Source organism: Lygodium microphyllum, chromosome 21 (genome assembly GCF_053477565.2).
Source record: "Lygodium microphyllum isolate KBCC chromosome 21, Lygodium_microphyllum_v1.1.10, whole genome shotgun sequence".
Classification (NCBI taxonomy): Eukaryota; Viridiplantae; Streptophyta; class Polypodiopsida; order Schizaeales; family Lygodiaceae; genus Lygodium; species Lygodium microphyllum.
The window spans coordinates 70,691,395-70,712,274 of NC_141155.1; the positions used below are offsets into that span (position 1 = coordinate 70,691,395).

The 20,880-nt window shown below is 38.9% G+C and overlaps 1 long non-coding RNA gene and 1 pseudogene across 3 annotated transcripts; one reads left to right on the forward strand and one right to left on the reverse strand.

Annotated features, from left to right (window-relative positions):
* Positions 1-8,296: 8,296 nt before the first annotated feature.
* LOC148018124 (uncharacterized) lies at positions 8,297-10,930 on the reverse strand (annotated as a pseudogene). Its single transcript, XR_015687725.1, has 3 exons — positions 10,740-10,930; positions 9,466-9,953; positions 8,297-8,724 (listed from the first exon to the last, which is right to left on the reverse strand). The product of XR_015687725.1 is annotated as an uncharacterized LOC148018124 (transcript).
* Positions 8,358-16,625, forward strand: LOC148018125 (uncharacterized). Of its 2 annotated transcripts, none has more exons than XR_015687726.1 (3): positions 8,358-8,423; positions 8,827-12,803; positions 16,344-16,625. It is a non-coding gene; the product is annotated as an uncharacterized LOC148018125 (long non-coding RNA). The 2 variants fall into 2 exon arrangements; XR_015687727.1 differs by lacking the exon at positions 16,344-16,625 and having other exon boundaries at positions 8,827-8,982; positions 9,080-9,468.
* Positions 16,626-20,880: the final 4,255 nt, after the last annotated feature.

Genomic DNA, 20,880 nt, shown 5'->3' on the forward strand with positions numbered 1-20,880 from the left:
GGCTTAGCTTGGAGCCTGCTTTGGAGGTGATAGATATAATGAAAGCCCTTCTTCTCTAAGGATTGAAGCACTACACGGCAATTGCTATTCTAAAATAGCATAAGAATCCTACCTAGTGTTTCCAAACTCCTGGCCCTGCTTGAAGTTGCCTTGCTTCGAAGCCATCATCACTGAGGCTGATCTGCAGACATTATAACACGCCTGCTGGTTCAAAGAAGCAGAGGGAACAATAGAGAAGAGAAACAGATAGAGCCAAAGCAGGTTTATCCATAGTCCCATGAATGGATTTCCATCACTATGGATTACTACAAGCTACTCGGAGTCTCCAGGAATGCTTCTACAGAGGACATTAAAGCGGCATTCTGCAAGCTCGCCATGTAGGTCGACCTGGACTGCCTCTCGCACAAGCCGCCCCAATCGGACCAGCAGTACGCTCTGCTACACACCACTCTCAGGACATCTCTAAGACCTACTAGGTCTTGAAGAATGACAAGAAGCATGTCATTCAATCTCAGCTAGTCACGAACTGTGGAGCCTGCTGAAGCCTGAAAGGAAAGCCCTCATCACAATCGGTATCAATAGATCGAAAGATGCCATCAGATCTATCGCGAGCCATAGAGAAGTGATGCCTGCAATTCGTCATTTGTTCTTAACCTTATCCTAAGGTTCACAAAATCAAAAAGGCCACTTTCACACCTATTCACACCCTCTCTATTGAACCTCTTTTCCACTAAACTATTTTGGATTGAAATTTATTTGCATTGAAAAAGGCCTATTGTTCTAGTCATAATCTTGATCTCAAAAGTGAGTTTATGCTTCAGTGATTAAAATCCTTATAAATCTCTAGTTTATTGTAAAAGGATAGACACTGCCTGAGAGTTCTCGTGGTAAGACCTCCTACTAAGATGACTAAAGTGGAACATATAGCAAAATTTAATGGTGAAGGCTTCCATGCCTGGAAGGAGAAGACCATGTACCATCCTATGCGGAAAGACTTATGGGACTTATTTAAAGATGATGCAGATAACAAGAAGCACTACAAGAGTACACACATATAGTGACGCTAAGTAGCGACTTTGTTTTTTGACATCACTATTTACGTCGCTAATCCTCGAAATATTTTAAGTTAAAAAATGCGTCGGTATTAGCATCACTATTAGCGTTGCTATCTGCGTTGCTAAAAGTGTTGCTATTAGCGTCGCTATTTAGTGACGCAAATAGCGACACTAATAGCGACGACTTAATCTATTAACATTTTGCGGAAACCCAAATGTTTCATTCAAACGTGCGCGCGAACTGCAGAAGCAACGCGAAGGCGGAGAGAAAGAGAAAGGGAGGTGAGCAAGAGAGGGAGGTGAGCAAGGAAGCAAGCCGCGAGCCGCACGCGAGGAGAGGAGCGTCGCCCGCACGAAGAGGTCATGGAAGAAGAAGAGAGCACAAGGGTATGCCCTGTTTTGGTTTCTTTACAATCTTTGTTTTGCTTTGCAATGTAGGTTAGAAAGTGTTGGTTTTTCTTCGATCTTTGTGTTGCTTTGCAATGTAGGTTAGGAAGTGTTGAAAGAGAGAGAAATGGAAGCGAGTGTTTTCAAATTTTTTCTTGTGTTGGTTTTTATTCTTTGCAATGTAGGTTAGAAAGTGTTGATTTTTCTTCAATCTTTGTGTTGCTTTAATTTGCAATGTAGGTTAGGAAGTGTTGAAAGAGAGAAATGGAAGAGAGTGTTTTTATATTTTTTCTTGTGTTGGTTCTCTTCAATCTTTGCAATGTATATAGGGTAGGAAGTGTTGAAAGAAAGAGAAATGGAAAGAGCCGACTCAAAGATAGATAAGTTGGAGCCGAACTCAAAGAGATAGGTACGAAAATTTAAAAAACAAGACCTGAAATATATATAGTGGAGTGGCCCCAATATACAATATAGAATCATTATTAAATTATCATTCCATTACATTGCAGTCAAGATGTCTAGCACTCACGACCAACATGGTGGGGATCGTGAGGCTTGGCTCAATCAACGTGTCCCTTGTCCATGCACGCAATGCAAATTGGCCATTCGTTGGAAACGTCGTTTGTCCATAGAGAATGTGCAACGGTATGGAGAGTTTTGAGTTGAGATAATCGACCAAGCAGTCTTGAATTACGAGATTGTGGTAAGTTCTCTCTCATTATTATATGACATGTAATTGATTTAAGTATAACAGTTTGGGGTTATCTTAGAAGTTAGCTCCTTAACGTCCTTTACAAGGTCAGGGCCATGTCGATACATTGCAGTCCGCAGATCTCTTGCATCCAGTAAGACGGGTTCGTCCGCGCTCTATACAAATGCCGTCCGAGATAACTAACTGTCTCATAGAAGGTGATAACTCTCAACCCCCTTCTATGGGTGAGAATGCTGGAGACATGGACGATCCTCCTGATTTTTTGGAGCCCGAGTTAGAGGACATGATCGAATCATTGCTTTCGACGGACTCGGAATCCCAAGATCCTTTAACTGTGGAGGCTGCCATTCCATTGTATGATGGGAGTCGGGTATCCCGTTTGAAGACACTTCTTGCATTGTTGAGCATACAAACAAAGTATGGATGGAGCAATGCGAGTGTGACACAGCTATTCAGGTATATTATGATGTGTATGATTCTTTATTGAAAGACATTAAAATGTGCTATGTAGTACTCTAATAACGTGCTTCATTGCAATTTGTAGAACGTTGAAATCTTACATTTTGCCTACCCAAACCACGATGCGTGAGTCTCGTGATGATGCAAGATAAGTGCTGCGAAAGCTAGGCATGGATTATAATTGCATTCATGCTTGCCCCAATGATTGTGTTCTCTTCCGGGGAGAGTTTGAACTATTGGCCACATGTCCCAAGTGCGGTGCGGACAGGTATCGAAATGACTTGCAAGGACAGACTGTTTCGTAGAAGGTTTTGAGGCACTTTCTGCTGATACCGCGTGTTTGTCACATTTTTCAGACCAAGAGTTTTGCAAAGTTGACTACATGGCATGCGGAAAATTGATCCACTGATGGTGTACAACATACATCAGCTGACTTAGAAGCATGGTATCACATTGATGAGACTTTCCCTGACTTTGCAAAGGAGGCGAGGAATCTACGATTCGGTCTTGCCATGGATGGGGTAAATCCTTTTGGTTTACGTTCCACCTCCTATAGTGTATGGCCCATGGTCCTTGTTAACTACAATATACCGCCATGGGTTTCCACCAAGAAAGGACACCTTTTGCTCAGCTTGCTTGTGCCTGGACGATACAAAGTCAAGAATGTGGATGTCTACCTCTCTCCACTGATTGATGAGCTAAAGGAGTTGTGGGAGGGAATTGTAGTGGAGGACATGAGCAAACATATTGGTAGGTGATCCGCAACTATAAGGGCAATTCTTATGTGGACCATGCATGACTTTCCAGGTTATGGAGAATGCTATGGTAAAGTGTGTTTTCTTATTTTGCTAGTTTTCTTTGAGCGATGTTGGTGTTATAACATGCCTCATTGTACATGTGGTTTTGTAGGGCTAGTCACGTCAGGTTACCATGCATGTCCTCTGTGTGGACCAAGGCTAGATTCTCCTATGTCAAAATCTATGAAGAAGATGGTATTTGAGGGACATCGGTCTTTTTTGCCAGAGGGTCATGTCATGAGAGAAGGATTTCTTGGTCGCCCTCCTGCGAGAATGAACGCACTGAGTTGGTTTGATCGCAAGATGGTGGACCAAGACTCGCTTCCCAGTGGAATGTGACACTTCTCAATTTTCTATGAGCTGACTTATTGGAAAAAACTGAAAATTAACCACCTTTTAGATCCCATGCACATTTTTAAGAATGTGGGTAGCTTGCTATGGGACCACCTCACTCGGCAGCGAGACACACTAGGAGCGAGGATGGATTTGAAAGCAGTGGGAAAGATGGAACCATATTGGCCTGTGTGGCGTCGACGGTCAAGTGGAATTGCCGCGCGCTCCTTGGGCTTTGTCTGGTAATGAAGTGCAATGAGTAAAGGAAAACATCAAGTCCTTTCGCACGCCAACTGGCCTAATGCGTTCTCTCAAGGCAGCATTCACAAAGGATGGCCAACTGATAGGACTCAAATCCCATGATTGGCATAAGATGTATCACGTATGTACGGTATGAGGCTGCGTATGGCATGATTCTGTATATTAGATTTCAGAATCTCCGTTTGTTTATACACAATATTAATTACATGGTTTTCACAGTTCGTATTGCCAATCGCAATAGCGGGGTCTCTGACATCGGAGGTATGGACAACCATTTACAAATTGTCCAAGTTGGTTCAGTTTGTCTCCCAAAAAGAGATTCATACATCATCGATTGAATCCACGAAATGCATGGCAGTAGAGATTGCTTGTCTTTTGGAGAAGTATCTTCCCACTAGCATGCTCACAATACAAAATCATCTTCTAGAGCATATTGTAGATGAATTGTAGGTTGCAGGTCTAGTCCATAGTCGATGGATGTTTTTGCTTGAATGGTTCATGAAGACCTTAAAGGGATTTGTGCGACAACGGACTCGTCCTGAGGGTAGCATGGCTGATGGTTGGTTAGTGTCGGAGGCCTTAGTGTACATTTCTGAGTGGTTGTCCACTGTGGACCGGGACAAAGGCTTGATATGGTCACTTAAGGAGGATGATCATCTAAATGGAGATATCCTAATGGGAAACAGAATACAGAAGAAGATGGACGCATCCATGGAGTCAAAGGTGAACCGATTTTGTATGCTGCATAGCGCTACGATGGTGAAGTGGCTACAACGGTATGAGGATGCTCGAGCTGAGCGAGAGTCTGTAAGATTTGACTTTCAACGGAGTACGTGGCAACGGCCCATTCGATATCCGAAGGGCTTAGAGGAGATGCCTCTACTCGTGTCCACTAGATGGCTACATGATGCCCTAACCAAAGCATCTCAAGATGGAGAAACAGTTACTGAAGAAGAGTGGGACTTCTCACGTGGATGCAATCCCAAGGTATGGATGCAATCCCAAGAAATTACAATCTATATTGCAAATCACAACTAATATACTTGTTATTCTCCCAGTATAAGGTCTATAGTGCAGCATGGTCACGTGGACGACATTTCAGAGTATAGCACATCGACAAGTTACGCTCGACAATGGACTATGGAGTGATGGCAATGTTTGAGCAGGAAAGCCGACGACGTGCCACAAATCCAAACCGTGTAGTTGCAGAGATGGAGTATTTCGGATGTTTACAGAGTATCCTTGCAATGGACTATCAAAGTTTCTCCGTGACCATATTTGATGTGCAATGGTTCAAGGTTACTCTCGAAGGAGCAGGTGCAACTGTTCAGCGAGGGCCAAGTGGCTTTGTTGAGATTGACTCAATGAAGAAATGGACCGATTTGAGTGATACATTTGTTTTGCCAAATCACTGTGAGCAGGTAAGAGTCCCTAATACTTGACGCGCTTTAGCAATCTCAAAGTGGACTTTTATACTAATCGTAATATGGATCGGGTCATCTTTTTCCCTAATCCGCAACAACCTCAATGGTAGTATGTCATTCCCATGACATCTAGGAGTATTCCTGTGTTTGCCATAACCCCCGTACCGATCGTAGAAGAGACACCTTTAATAACGGCAATGACAGAAGGCATACAAGAAACTAGGATGAATTGCCTGGAGAACCAAGACATCTCACCTATGGAGATAGAGGAGATAGAGGATGGGTTTTTTGAAAATGAAGCAGAGTCCTCATTTTGTGGAGAATTTTGTATAGATCTCCCGGTGTATACTGAGCTATGTCAAGATGAGATTGTGGAACCCTAAACAAAAGTGACTCGATCAAAACGTTCCTCCCACTACAGCAATGCCACTTTTTACAAATCGGTTAGGACAGTTTGTATGTTTTTAGAGTATAACACAATTTTAGTGAGTTTGGGAATCTTCCAATTTCCATTTTTTGAATACTAAAAAGGTGGCACCTGGATAACATGCACATAAGTTTCTCAAAACCATATGATGTGACCTATCATTAGAAAGTGCTTGAAAAATGGAATCTATTGAGGTATAGAGCGCTTGATTTAGAGTTATAGTGTTCAAGTTATGACAAATCCAAAGATTTGACCACATGTCCCAAACTTATGGGAAATTCCCATATTCCCCAATATGGTGTTGCATGGTGTTTTGTATTATCTAAATTTTTTATAGCGAGGCTAATACCGATGGTTTTGTAGTGACGCTAATAGCAATGATGGGGATATTTTTCATATATTAAGAAAATGTCATTATAGCATGTATATGTTGTAGTGAAGGAAGATGATGAAGATGGGTTCGTTGAAGAAGACCAGTTCAAAACCAAAGAATGGAAGAAGATGAATAACAAGGCACTAGGCATCATTGCTTGGGGACTAAGTGATGATGTGCTACATCATATATCTGGCATTAGAAATGCTAGAACCGCTTGGGAGGAACTTGACAGAATGTTTGGTACCCAATCAAAGAACTCAAAGGTAAAAATACTCGTGCATTTTTATAAACTAGATATCAAAGATAGTGCTTCTATGACCATGCACATTAACAAGTTCAAGAGCCTAAAAACCCAACTTGCAACTCTTAAGAAGAATATTGATGAAGATGAAGCAATAGCCGTACTACTTGCAAGTGTAAACAAGGATCCATATAAAAACCTTGTGTCCACTCTAAGTAATGTTCCAAGTCTCTCACTCAAAGATATTGAGCACTCACTGCTTGATGGAGAAAGCAAATTTAAAAGCAATGATGTAAAAGAGACCAACTCAAGGGAAATCCTCTTATACACTAGAGGAGCTACTGGACCCAAGGGAAGAGGTCAAGGATTCAACACTGACAACAAGAGTCGGATGACATGTCATTATTGTGGTAAAAATGGCCATATTGTCAGTGAATGCTTCCACAAGAAAAGAGCACAGCAGATGTAGAATAACCACCACTAAAGTCAATTCATGAATGAAGAAGAAGAAAAAGATACTTCCGCTACCATCAACAACTATGACAAACTGTTTTAAGGAATTTGTTCCCATAGTGGATATTGTAAAAACCCTACCAAAAATGTAAAGTTTCAAGCCTTAACTTGACTAGGCTGCTAGAGAGCTAGTTTCCCGGGCCATGTCATCATAAAGGGGGGGCAAAAGCCTGCATGGGTAGAGACTCATCATTTGAGGGGGGGTGTTGAGAAATCAAATGATGTATGCCTAGAAGAGGCTTTGTATAAGAGAGATTACAAAAGTTATATGCTCCAGGATGCTCTAGGAAGAGATGTCCAAAATCCCATAAGCACAAAGAGGAAAAGTGGTACTATCCAAAAGCTATATAAGCATGTACTTGACACTCATTTCAATGGAATGGTACTTTCATTTTGTGTCACTCAAGATTTTGTTTATGAGTCCAAGCTAATCTATCTTGGAACCTAATTCACTTGAGTTACAATCCCTCACTCTGAAAATGTATAGTGTGTTTAACTTGCGTCCACCATAGCCAACTAGCTCTAGATCCGTGTTTCTCAACAGTTAGCAAGAACACCGCCGCAGTGACTCTTTTTTTCCCTCTTTGTCTCTCCCTTCTCTCTCCACCTACTCACCACACCCTTCTCTTTTTAACACTTAGGCTAGGGGACTCTTTCCTTGATTTGGAAGTTACCTAGGCAAACCTCTCAATAATAGATCGTAAAGATATAAAGTCGCTTAATCAATAAAATGTGCTCTGTATGTGTGTGTGTGAACATGTATAATGTATATAAACTATCTAGATGATAAGTACTTAAACCATTCTCAGATCATTCTTTCAAGATTCCCCTAGAAAGAGAACCTCACTAGAGAGAGCAAAAAAAGCACCAAGTTGCCTTAAGGCTAGCAAAAAAGTATCCTTTTGTTAGCATTGGGCTTTAGAGCATATGTTTATACAATGGCGGAGTGACAAAGTGGCGGACATCCATAAAAAACACCCTTATTAACTTTCGCTAAGTGGTCCACTTAGTCTTGAAAGGTGTGGATATCTTCCTTTTGGAGAAAGAAGAGTTTTTTTTAAACAATTAAAGAAAAAAGGTTCTCACACACAAAAGGCTATACTCTTGCACATGACAGTGCGCCCTTGTTTAATTTGAATATCTCCAATCAAATCTTGTCAAATAGTAGTTAAAAGTACGAACATATGTTCAGATCAAACATTATTACTCCGCTTTGAAAAAAGAATAAAGTGAAGCTGCAGCTGCACATGTGTATATAAGTGATGCTTCTGTTGAGCATCTAAAAAACTGCAGTGGGGAAGGACATTATTGTCAAGGCCAGCGATTCACATGTCGGATGCATGGCCACACAACCCCCCTCAGCACCACCATCATCACCCACTTGAACCATGGCAGTCAGGAAGCGCCTCACCAATGAATTGTGTACCACCTGATCGCAGTAAGGAGGGCTGCACTCATTCACATACACTGTCCAGTTCATCTCCATCACAAGAGCTCTGTATCCTGTCAAGTGCATAGCCCGGATCCTCGCCCCTGTCACCGGACTAGTGTAGAAATCTCCTCTAAAGAACCTCCAATACACATCATTGGTCACATTTGCATCTCCCATGGACTTTGTGCTTGTCACAAACCTGTGAGCTGCCCTGCTGAACATCTGTTTTGCTGCCAGGAGCTGCTCCCAGTCTGGTAGAGAGCTAACAGAGAGGAGGCGTACTTCCCAAACACTTCATCCACATTATCTGTCACAGCCCACAAAGCACATTCACTCAGTTCTAGCATGAATTTCGCTGCATCCCAGACCCAAGAAAATACCATGACAACTGGACTTTTCTTATGCTCAGGTTTTCTTAACGCTGGGAACTGCCTCAGAATTTTCATAATATACATTCAGAGGGACCATGTCAGAGTTTTGTCTTGAAGAGGAGATGCATAGAAAGAAGCAACAAAAGCTCTTATGCCCAAAATTTAAGCCGGCAATCATGTTTTTCTTATACTCGGTATTTACAACTGACTTGGACTTTTTCTCCATATTAAGCACTTAGCAACCGTGGCAACTATGTGTTTTTCTTATTCTCTGCGTTTCATAACATTCAGTATTGACTCAGAGTTGAAGGGGAGATGCACATAAAAAGATAACAAGAAGTCCTTATAAGCGGCGGCCAGCCAAGCAAATAATCTGAGCTGAGGGCAAGTGGGTCTAAACAATGTCTCTCTCATTCAGCACTTTCTATCATTCATCCCATATTCTCCAACAATATCAGACGTTACTAGAGATTAAGTCCCAAATAACAATATTGACCATTGTGCAGGCTTTTGCTTCGTTGTGTTTCTAACAGTACAAGGAAGTCAAGCATTACAGCTACTTGCACATCAGACGAACTAGTAGCGGCCCTTTACTGGATTGCTCTGGTCATCTATGAGCACACATTCCCAATATTTCGGCTCAAAGAAACTCTGTTTATTACTATCAATAGGCGTACCTTGCATGTCTGTGCTGATGATGTGAGCCAAGACTGAGGGGCTTGTGACTGTGTTCGTTGACACAGTGATTCTTCGAGTTTGGTTATCGTATGCTGTAAGGAGATTTCCCATTGAATAGCACCCATGAAGCCATATTCCAGATGTTTTAGTAACAGTAATTAGCTGCAAGGGATCACAGAATTCTGTGTAATTCACGATGGGATATCTCTTCCAGCTGACACTTTGTCCGTCTGTTTGGTTTATCCAGTAGAAGTTGACATAATTTGGCCAAGGAATAGCTGACTTATTGCAAGGGCAGAGAAGGTTAGGGTAATTTTGTTGAGTGGTTGGTAGACTGAGCAAGTAATGGCTGCCCCAGTGTCTCACAGTGCGAGAAGGAAGTGAATTCTTGTAGACAACTGTGATGGTTAGGATTGCTCCTGCTATGATGAAAATGGTGACAACCAAGCGTGCAACTGCCCGACCAGGCACATCTGGTGCTGTTTGCCTGCCTCAGAAAAGTTGCAAAAATAAGTATGAACGCCACATTAACGGCTATGGAGGAACAACCGTGACGAGACAACAATCACAACGACGATGAGGAGATAAGACAATGTTGATGATGTTCTAAGATCATGATGAAACCCTGATGATGTGGTGATATTTATAATTATTACAAGAAAAATGAGGAAAACAATGATAAGGAGATATCAATGATGATAACGATAGGACAAACTTAAGGTAAAACGTGCACTAGACAAAGGTAAACCATGCATGGCAGCAGGTTACAATCTGTAGAGTCCCCTACTTAGCAGATGATCCGAAAGAGTTCTGCCTCGAGTACAGCCTACCATATCAACTAGTGGCTGCTAGAGGATAGCCATGGTGATATATAATGAGGAGGTGAAGGCTATGCAACCAATCATCTGAGGGCATGTGCAGATCTCTCAGCTACCTATCCACTGATTCTCTTCTGTCTTCATGTCAAAGGCTAGACACCAGTTGAAGACCTGATTGTTCATCCTGATAAATACATGTGTACTGAATTGGCACATGCCTGCTTCTGATTGCCTGGCTGAGGGAGCTTCAAATGTACTGTTACTTGAAATGCATTATATAGTGTTACTTGAAATGATACCAACACACATACACACACTCGCTCTCTCTCTCTCTCTCTCTCTCTCTCTCTCTCTCTCTCTCTCTCTGTGTATGTGTGTTCAATGTGTGTGTGTGTGCGCACCCGCGAGCTGTTATACTACTGAGACCATGAGTGCAATCAAGAGAGAGAACTTACACTGGGTAATCATTGAGGACGTCGGCGGTTTTCCTGTGAATCCAGGAGGTGATACTGCTCAAGGCACGGCCTGATAGAGAGGAGGAGGAGGAGGAACAGCCTGCACATCTTCCATCGATGGCTGCAGCTTGCAGGTCGTCAGCAGCCCCAATCTCGAGCCTCCAATGGGAGCTCGGAATGGTCTGCATCATTGCATAATGACCTGGTCAAGGAGACTTAAGATGATCCCTCGGACGCCTGATAATTCCGCTTGTAGCAGCCGCTGGTGCTGAATTAAAGGGAAGAGATGGGTCGCGAGGAGGAGGAGGAGGAGGCGATCACAATCAGAGCTGACGCGTTATCCTCTCTCTCTGAGAGACCTCTCCTTTTGACTAACCGCTACCGACCGACGAAGGTTCGTTGACCTGGTCAATGAAAACATTTTACTCTTCTTGGAGAAGGGCAATATTTTACAAACCTTCCTATAGAAAGGTAGTTTTCTATTTTAAAAATTAATATATTTATATATATTGATAGTACAAGTTACCGTCTATACTATTAATACCCCGCAAAGCCTAAATTCTAAACCTAAAGCCTAAAGGCTTATTGTGAGTTTGTGACTCGTGAGTGAGGGTGAGTGACAAGTCATGAGCATTAACAGTGACTAGCTTGAGGGGTGAGCCTTGGAGTCTAGAGTCTGGACTCTGGACCCAATTTCCTCTCTTGACTCTCAACCTTCCAAGTTCCCACCCAACTCGCGAGTCGCCAGCAATCCCGATTTCCCATTGACTCATGAGTCTTCAGGAGCCATTGCCAAGTATGGGGACAGCAATAACATATGTTTTTAATATAAACTCCACTCAGCACTGTCCAGAGGTACGTTGAGGTCACAAAATGGATTATGGAGATTCGTTGGCTCCATCGTCCAGAGATATGTTTGAGGTCACAAACTAGATTGACTATAGTACTTACTGGAGTCTAGGCTACGCTGCTATAGGCATAGATAGAGGACCCTGGACCAATCATGAGTCAACTCACGACTCACCACAAACTAGGCGCCATCTTGGTAGCTTTCCATTCAATCATCTCAACTGCCCGTAAGCCTTCTATGGCCCTTCGCGCTTCAATGACACAACTACACTAGTGCACAACCAATTGATTCTCGATTCACTAGCATGTCATAGCCTCTCCTAGCCCGTTAATTCATTAGCAATCCTACTGACTAATTCCAAGGTTGCAACATAATTAGTTTTGCAAGCTACATGACTCGTGCGCAACACAAAAATAATTCGAGCCCTTAACTCCTATACTTTGTGCATTAAACCTTTGCAATCAGCTCATAAGTCATGACTTATAAGCCAATCAAATTTAACTAATCACTTCAGGGAGATGAGACTCGGTTCCCTACAAACTACCATTGATTAGCCTTCGTGATGAATCATGAAATAGACTTGAAATATGTATCTAGAGCAAGCCTATGAGCTTATACGAGCTTATGCTCAGTTGCTCAATGCTCAATGCACCTCTCTAGCTAGCTAACTAGAGAGAGAGAGAGAGACAGAGAGAGAGAGAGAGAGAGAGTGTGTGTGTGTGTGTGGATTTTTTATAAGGTTAATGTTGGTAGCACAAAAGGTCCTTTTTTAATGAATACTCATATAATAAGGACTATATCATATGTATATGATGTACAATCTAGATACTTTAGTCATGTGATAGAATATTGTTACATTTGAGTAGTTATTAGACAATGCTTATATCAATTCATGGAGAAATCTAACATTGTTAATGGCCCTTATTGACCAATGCAGTGGAAATGTTTGCAAGTTCTAGGTATGTTGATAAATTAAGATAAACTATTCTTTCTAGACCTAAAAGCAACCTGCTCAAATAACTTTATAGCAATTTTTCATTGTCTTGAAAATGATGAATCTAAAAAAGCCTATGGATTTGATGTGGTTTGAAAATGTTCATTGGAGCATCCATATTACTCTTGAAGTTCGTTGGAGAAGTTTAAGAGTGTAGACTTGGTCCATTGTAGATCCAGGGTGGAAGTTGACTATCTTCCAAGTCATTTAGAATTCACTGGTGAGTCATCAAACTATAATAAATTCATTCAAGGTTAAATATTTTAAACAAGGTTAAGCTAGTCTTGATTAAAACTAGTTGAAAAATAAGGCATGTATTTCAAGGTTATGTTTGGAATGGATACTAGATATGTTAAGTGCACTATTGTCCATATGGAAGTGGAAAGTTTCTAAGTCCTTAGAACTAAGGAGCTATAGATAACTTTCTAGGATTGTTAGAGAGATAAAACATCTTTCTATCCATAGAAACACTTTTACCCTTACTTAATATCTCCCTTAGATTCCTTGGTATCCATAGCATGTTTAAAGTAAGTATTTCCTATATAGACTTGTCATTCCAAGTGGATTCAAATATTGACTCTATAAAGTGCATGTTCTATATAAATCTTAAAGCTTTTGAGTTTGTTTAACAACTCATAAATGCAAAGCATAAGAAAATAAACCACGTGATCATAAAGATAAGAAAATTCTTGCAGTAGGAACATTTTGACTATGCATAAACTAGAAATTTATGTAGTAATAAATGCACAAATCATGTCACGTTACATTCTACATGTAAACTAATTCATGAGTTTGAAAAATAGGTCAAACTAATCACATGGTAGTTCAAATCCTAAGGCAATTATGAGCCCCATCATCATGATATTAAACCTCCTTTATCTTCATGTTGGGACCTCAACAATAGGCTAACGAGTTCACAAGTAGTAAACCTTTCATTATTTATAGTTATTGGCAAGGATACCCTCGTGTCTCTTTTGTTTGTCTTTCATTCAATAAAAGAAGAATAGGACTTATGATTCTGATTTGGCAAATGAATAAATCACTTTTATTCTTCACTTTTTATACATATTGTTGGAGTTTTAAAGCTCATGGTATTATTGTTGTTGATAGCAATTAGCCATATTTGGGATTATGGCCTTTTCATGGTTATGGCTACAATTTTGGACTATAATGGATTCGTTGCAAAAAAATCCAAAGACCAGCATATGTAGCAAGAACATTGAAAAGTATACTTCCCATGAGTTTATGTTGTACATGATGCACATGGAAAACAAAGAACATGATGTAAGATTTGCACACATTTTAAGATGAGCAATGTTTTTGCTAATGTTGATAGGAGAGTTCTTAAACGACCATCATTGGAGGTGGATGAAAAATCTAAAAAAAAATTGAAAGAAAAGTTCTTATAGGCAAAGAAAGAGCAAAGAACAACTTTACCCCTTGATACACATATGCAGATCATGGATCAAGCAGAGGTGGATAAAAGGGTTGCATGGATCAAAGTGCTACTCCAAGCCACGTACTTCATTGCTATTAGGAATAAGGCACTTTCTAACTTTCAAAAGAATGTTGAAGAATTAGTATTTTTTGGGGCACTGTATGTTCCCAATCAAGCAAGTTATGCATCATATCTTTATTCAAGTTTAGCTCATATATTTTTGGAGGCATGCTAGAAATACTTGCATGAAAATGTAAAGGTAGAGATTAGTGAAAACCCTTTTTATTCACTAATGGTGGATGAAAGCACACATGAGTCTAATGATCACCATAAGATCATATGTATCACATATTTATGTGATAAGGGCAATGGACATGTATGCAATAGATTTGTTGCATTATTAAAGAGACAATGGCAGGCTACTTTTCTTCTCAAATACCCTTTCCTTCAAGTTCTTTAGGTCTTCTTCACAGCCTCCTACTCTAGAGAGGCCACTTGGCACTGCTCTGATACCATATTGGAAGAGAGGGAGAGACATAGAGTGGAGCAGAACCATGAGTTTCAACTCATCTTCATCTTCTTCATTATTTCATTCCGTAGTCACTAACTGAAAAAAGAGAGAGTACAATAGGTTTCACACTAACCATCATGTAACTATGGTTAGGTTAATTCTACAGCGACTTATTCAATGACACACACATGTACAATTGTATCCACCGTCAATCACACAGTCATAAAGAGATACAGGTGGAGATTGATTCCTAACACGTTTCACAAGTACTTGTTGATACAATGCCCTCGAGGGTCGACTCTTGGTATTTTCAAATACTTCCATGCCTGGGTTTCGTTGAAGCACGTTTTGCACCATCGTTTAGCACTAGCACAACATGAGGCATGCTATAGCTAGATGCAGTAAATCCTAGTTGCACGTGCACATGAGAGAGCACCTTTCACTGAGCACACACTATTTATTGCACACACAATATTTGGGATATTCATCACCAAGTTAGGAACCTCTAGTTGAGTGAGCAAGGTGGTTGGGTGAGTTCAAAGGTCATGAAGGACGTTGCCAATTGTGAGATGGGTTGTTTTTCTAGTCAACATCTTGAGAACCATCATTTTTTTCTTGAGTAATAGTGAGATTTTGGGTGGGTGGAGTGGAATATGACATTTTCTTTTGATGAGCATTGAGAGGCAAGGTTAAGGATTAATTCTAAACAAGGAACTCTTTTTGGATTTTGCATGATGCACAAGCACATGTAGATAGGCTAGGCAGAAGTTCTTCAATGCATTCATTATTTTTGTGTGAAGTATGGATTGATGGGTTGCATATCATGGATTCAACATTGCATATTTTCTTGAATCATGAATGGATGGACACAATGTACATTATTCAAAGCATATTTTTGCTAGGGCACATTGAATGAACAAAGCCAAGTACATATAAAGGAAATATCAGTCATTGAAGACTTGGGGAGCTTGGAAGACTACAAAGAGATGATTTTGCGGAGGATATGATGTGCGGTTGTTTCTTTCATTGTGTCTAGGTGACAAAGTTGGGAAGTGAGAAAACACCGAGAGATGGGCCACTTCTATTAGTCTTAATGTGCTTGAAGTTAGCTTATGTGATTCGGGCTCCTAAGGTCAATTACAAGACATAACTCGAGCAATATATTGTCTTTATGTTGTAGAGCTAAGAAGTAGATGGGGATTTTCAAGAAGTCGATGATAGTAATTGGCGTAACTTTATGATCGTGTACGACAATGAATGACGGAGCAAATACACCATGTTTTGAGAGGTGGAGAAGAGACATCATCACAAGTGTGATCGATAATCTGATTGAGAAGAATTTTCCCTTGTTAGTTTGAGTCTACTTGATAGAAAGTAGCTTCATGTACAAAGTGTCTTATTGGCTTGATAGGAGCAGTCAAAGTTAGTACCCTTCAAGCTCCTAACATTGGGGGAGCTGAACCAATTTATTCATCAAGAGGATTTAGTTTATAGGTGATCAAGGTTTGGTGTTTTGTACATCGCCTGTTCGTAGCAAATTTGAAGGAGATCAAGACTAGGTGGTTGTCGACATTAAATGATTTGAGGAGAAGCTTATTTTTCATAAGAACTCACAATGTATTTAAGGGGCTTACAAAGGTCAACAAATTTAAGTTTTTTTGGTTGTTTTTGAGCTACAAGAGGCATTGTGTGTGGTTTAGTCTCATGTGTGCCTTGTGGTGTTTGTCGAATATTCAATTTTTTTTGCATTCTGTCGTGCATTCAAAAAAGTCGATTATTCTCACCAGCACTCCATAACATCTCGTTATCAGGTTGTGAGAGAGGCTTGTCTCGATCCCTGCTCACGTAACAATTCTTCTTATTGGGGGACTTTGGTCATGGGACACAATATCTCATAAAGTTTTATCATCATGTCAAAGATGGATATGTGTACTTTTCAATCAATAATGCAAGAGCCACGGAAAGGCAACGTCTTCATAACAACCAATTGGGACCTAAGGATAATTGTGTGTAGTTGGTGACTTGGGATAACTACATTCAAATTGGCAAGCAATTTGTATAGAAGGTTATATTTGCACTACATTCAAGGTTTGCCGATATAATGTTGTTTGAGGCTGCAAAGATATTTAGTCAAGATGATCATCCACATGATATTCATGGATGATTTAAATGGGTGAAATATGGATAGATGCCTTATTGTTAGAAAATTTTGGGACACTTGTTGATGTTGATGCATGCAAGCTTGAGTATGGAGACTTCATCATGAAGTTAAAAAGAACATGTCTAGGGCAAAGTATGCATGATGCTTGGCAATTATGTGGGTATGATATTGAGTTTGATCAAGTCTTTGTAGAGATGAAAAAGTTATGGCATGTGTGCTTGGTCATTGTTGCAAGCATGATTGATTGTGAGAGATTTTTCTCGAAAATGAATCATATCAAGTCTAATGATCGTAAGAGATTGTCACTAGAGGGCTTGTATCAACTCATGTTCCTTTCATACAATGGTGCTAAGGACCCTATAGATATTGATTGGGATGCAATTCATGCTACATGGGATGGATTAAAAGCTCATCGCAATGTTAATGTGGTAGAAACAATGTTGATATAAGAAAGTATCAGTAATGGTGTGCGTTGATTGTATGGCTATTTCATTTGAGACTATAGATGATTCTAGATCTATCTTGTTGCCTTTCTAGACTATCTAAATTGATTGAGCTTTAGCCTTATCATGGCATTGCAATTTTATTTTTGGTGATAACATTCTAATTTTTTAATGCTTAAGTAATTATTCATATGTTGTACTAAGTTTTAAATATTCTATCACGTCAATATTAGATTTTTGTAAATTAATGAACATGAAAAACCAACAACATGGCTTAATATATAAATGTCATAGTTATTTTTAAAAATTTCTCAAATACTATTCTATTAGCTAGAAATGTAAAATTTAGAATCCTTCAATGGAGAAAGGCACTTGTAGAGATGAAAAAGTCTTTGTAGAGATGAAAAAGTTATGGCACTTGTTCACAAGCCTTCAATGGAGAAAATCTAGGGGACTTTCAAAAATGAACACTACCTGGTGGGCTGATGAGCCGCAGTAAGTTTCTAATACCTATTGAATTTACACACTCATCAATTCAAAATCTTTTAATCGAGAAATAATCACTTCAACATTCCTCCATTATTACGACAAATCAGCATGTGACTCCATTTTAGAAGTTTTTATTATGCCTTTAGGGATTCCGTGCACATGGTTTCATGAACTCACGCACCTTGATAACTCAACCCACACCCAAACTACTACACCACAACCCCATCGGCAAAGTGACTTTGTTTTAGACATGTTTTCTAGACATGTATCAAAGACCTTCAAGCTTCAATGTTCCTCTGTAGTTCTTATGAAAGTCTTTGAAAAGTTAGTACACTTAAATGCTCGTAACATGTATGACTTGCTATCAAAGACCTCTCAAGCTTCAATGTTCATACATAGTCCCTATCACAAAGACTTCAAAATTGTATACACTTAAATGGTCACAAAAATCTTATTTAATACATTAAGTTCTATGTATACATCATATTATTTTAAAATATGTTCTATATGTCCAAGAGTTGTATATTCTCTATGCTATCTAAAATCACAAATATTGTGTACAAAAGTCAATATTCTAATTAATAATCATGAAAATATTATTTTAATAACCCTTATTTTTAATAGCAATCCCAATCACTGATTTGGAATTAGTGCTAGGTTGCATTTATATAGCCATATTATATATACATGCATTTTATACAGTCAATATAAAGTTTTTGTACAATACCTTAATTACTATAGAATTACTAAGCACATTTGTAAAACATGCTTGCATGTTGTAGTGATGTGCATGGGAATAGGTAAACATAAATGTGGGGAAATTGTAGCATCTTGGTGTAGCATGCTTGCATCTTCGGCTAGAAATACCCTATGATGTAGCAACAAAGATGTTATTGTAATGTGTGTACAATATAAATTCATTGCCTATCATCATATCATTGAGTATGTGGACACCTACACATATTGGGTAATCTATAGGTGGCTAGTGTCCAATAAACATTCAAATGGTTTTTGTGGTGTGACCCATGCATATTAGGATAGTTAGAACTTGTTGAAACTTTGAAAAAATAAAGCAAATTGTATAGAATTCGATGGTACAATTTAAAATTTTTATATCCTATGATTATCCAATAAGAATAAAAAATTATACAATTAAATATAGTTTTGATAAAGATAAAGTGTTGAATTTTCTTTTAAAATTGATTGAGTTCTATGTATAATTCACATTTTAGGTTTCTATGGCTCACACAAATAAAAAGCAAAAAGAGATATCACTTAACAAAGTGAGTGAAAAACTCTCTATTGATAATGTAATGAAAATCTTGGCCAACTTGGAGAATGAGGACTCTGACTCCAATTTCATACCACCATGGCTTATGATGGCTTCGTACAACAATTAGTTACTAATGGGTATGAATTAATGGCCAATAGAAAAACATACGAATCACTCATGAACTTAGCTCAATATCCTTTTTAAACCAAGTTCAACAAATGCTAGAGAATATGTAAGGAACTGGAAATAGATTTTTGTTTTTATTGTATTTGGGAAATAATGCCATATCACACTAAGATAGGTATTAAGATGCAAGAGACTAGTAAGTTTTCATTACATGTTGAGCTTTCGGAGCCACATGAATGCTCTTGAGGAGGTTCTCATAAACTAATTTATTGAAAGAAGTGTTTCAAGGAAAGGCTATTGAATCAAATAGATAGATAAACAATATATTAGAGCATTTGGGAATCTCCCAAGTTCCACTCTCAAATTAGAAATAAAGGTTTGACCATATGGCTAAATCTTAATCCCTTTATTGAAGATGGAACTTGGTACTATCATCTATAGAGTATCTAGAAAATGTTTCATCTTCAAGGAAGGGGGTAACAATTTGACCAAAAAGGCTTTCCCTCTTCTTTCCTACAAGTTTCTTCCAAGCTTCCATGTTAGATAGCCTTCGATCTCTTTTCTTGCTCGGTGGAGCTATTATCTTCCTTTTTAATCATGGGGTAAGCATTCTTTGAAGTCTACTTAACAAGTTGATAACACTTGTAGCTAGCATTGTCAAGAGGAAATACACAGATCAAACCTAAAAATCACGTGTATTATAGCACTGAGTGCCTTGCTTAGAAATTCAGCAAGTAGTACCTATGATCTTCATTGCCAAGATTCTTTGATCATTAAACAAGCGAGGCACACTCTTCTTAGCATTTGAGCCTTCTTCACCAATCTTTGGAGATCTTTTTTTCTAAAAACCCTAAATGATAGTAGGTAGCCATAACCAATAGGTTGAAGCTCTCCTATTCTTCAAGATTTATCATTCTCCTATCTTCAACACTTCTCTACAATGGTTCTACTCCAAGAGTGGGCCAAGATTGCATGAATTTGAAGTAGATATAAGCATCAAGGGGAATTATCGGGGAGTATTTTGGGAAATTTATACTTCATGCTCAAATTTCTTATCAATGAGCTTTCAAAAGGGATAAATACTCTTCTATTTCGAGGCTTTTTCAATCTACAAGTATTGGCATTGATCAATGAATAGACATTGAAGCTATAGAGAATTATGGAGCAATTTGGGATATTCATTTTATCTTAATGGCTGAAGTTTGATCCATATTGGTTTACCAATCTTTTTCAATCTTTGAAAGACGTAATCCACTCATTGAATTTCTAAAATATCTCTTAATCCAATTATTGAATCTTCATCCACTTGTTGATAGGAGACCATAGCATGTAGAGGCTGCTAATGTGCCATCATAAATCGGAGAGAGATACCTCTTTTAGATTGATATAATCTTTTTTATCAATTCTCAGCATCAATCTCAATTGATTGAAATCATATCTCAAATTTCTTATGGATTGAGTGAATAATCCTAATTTGTACTTAGATTCTTATTGGCCCAAAAGTATATTGTCAAGGGTAAGCTAATGTAATCAAGGAGTCATTGAATGGCAACAATAAGGCCCTCATCCAATCTTTGAATTCAATTCTTCTTTTCCAATTGATTCTTCACCTCATTAAATGCTAAAAGTTTTATTTCTAGAAATGCATATCATCCCTAGTTTCTTATATTATTATATTAGGAGAGATACTATATGTATATCCTCTACATCACATGTGTTAAAGGCCTATTTATAAATATCCTTATTTGTGAATTTTTCCTAAATAAAACATAACCCTTATCTATTCAACCTGTACATAACCCCTTTAATTTACACCCTTTTGTATGTTAAAAATGTATAAAAATGATATTTTAAAA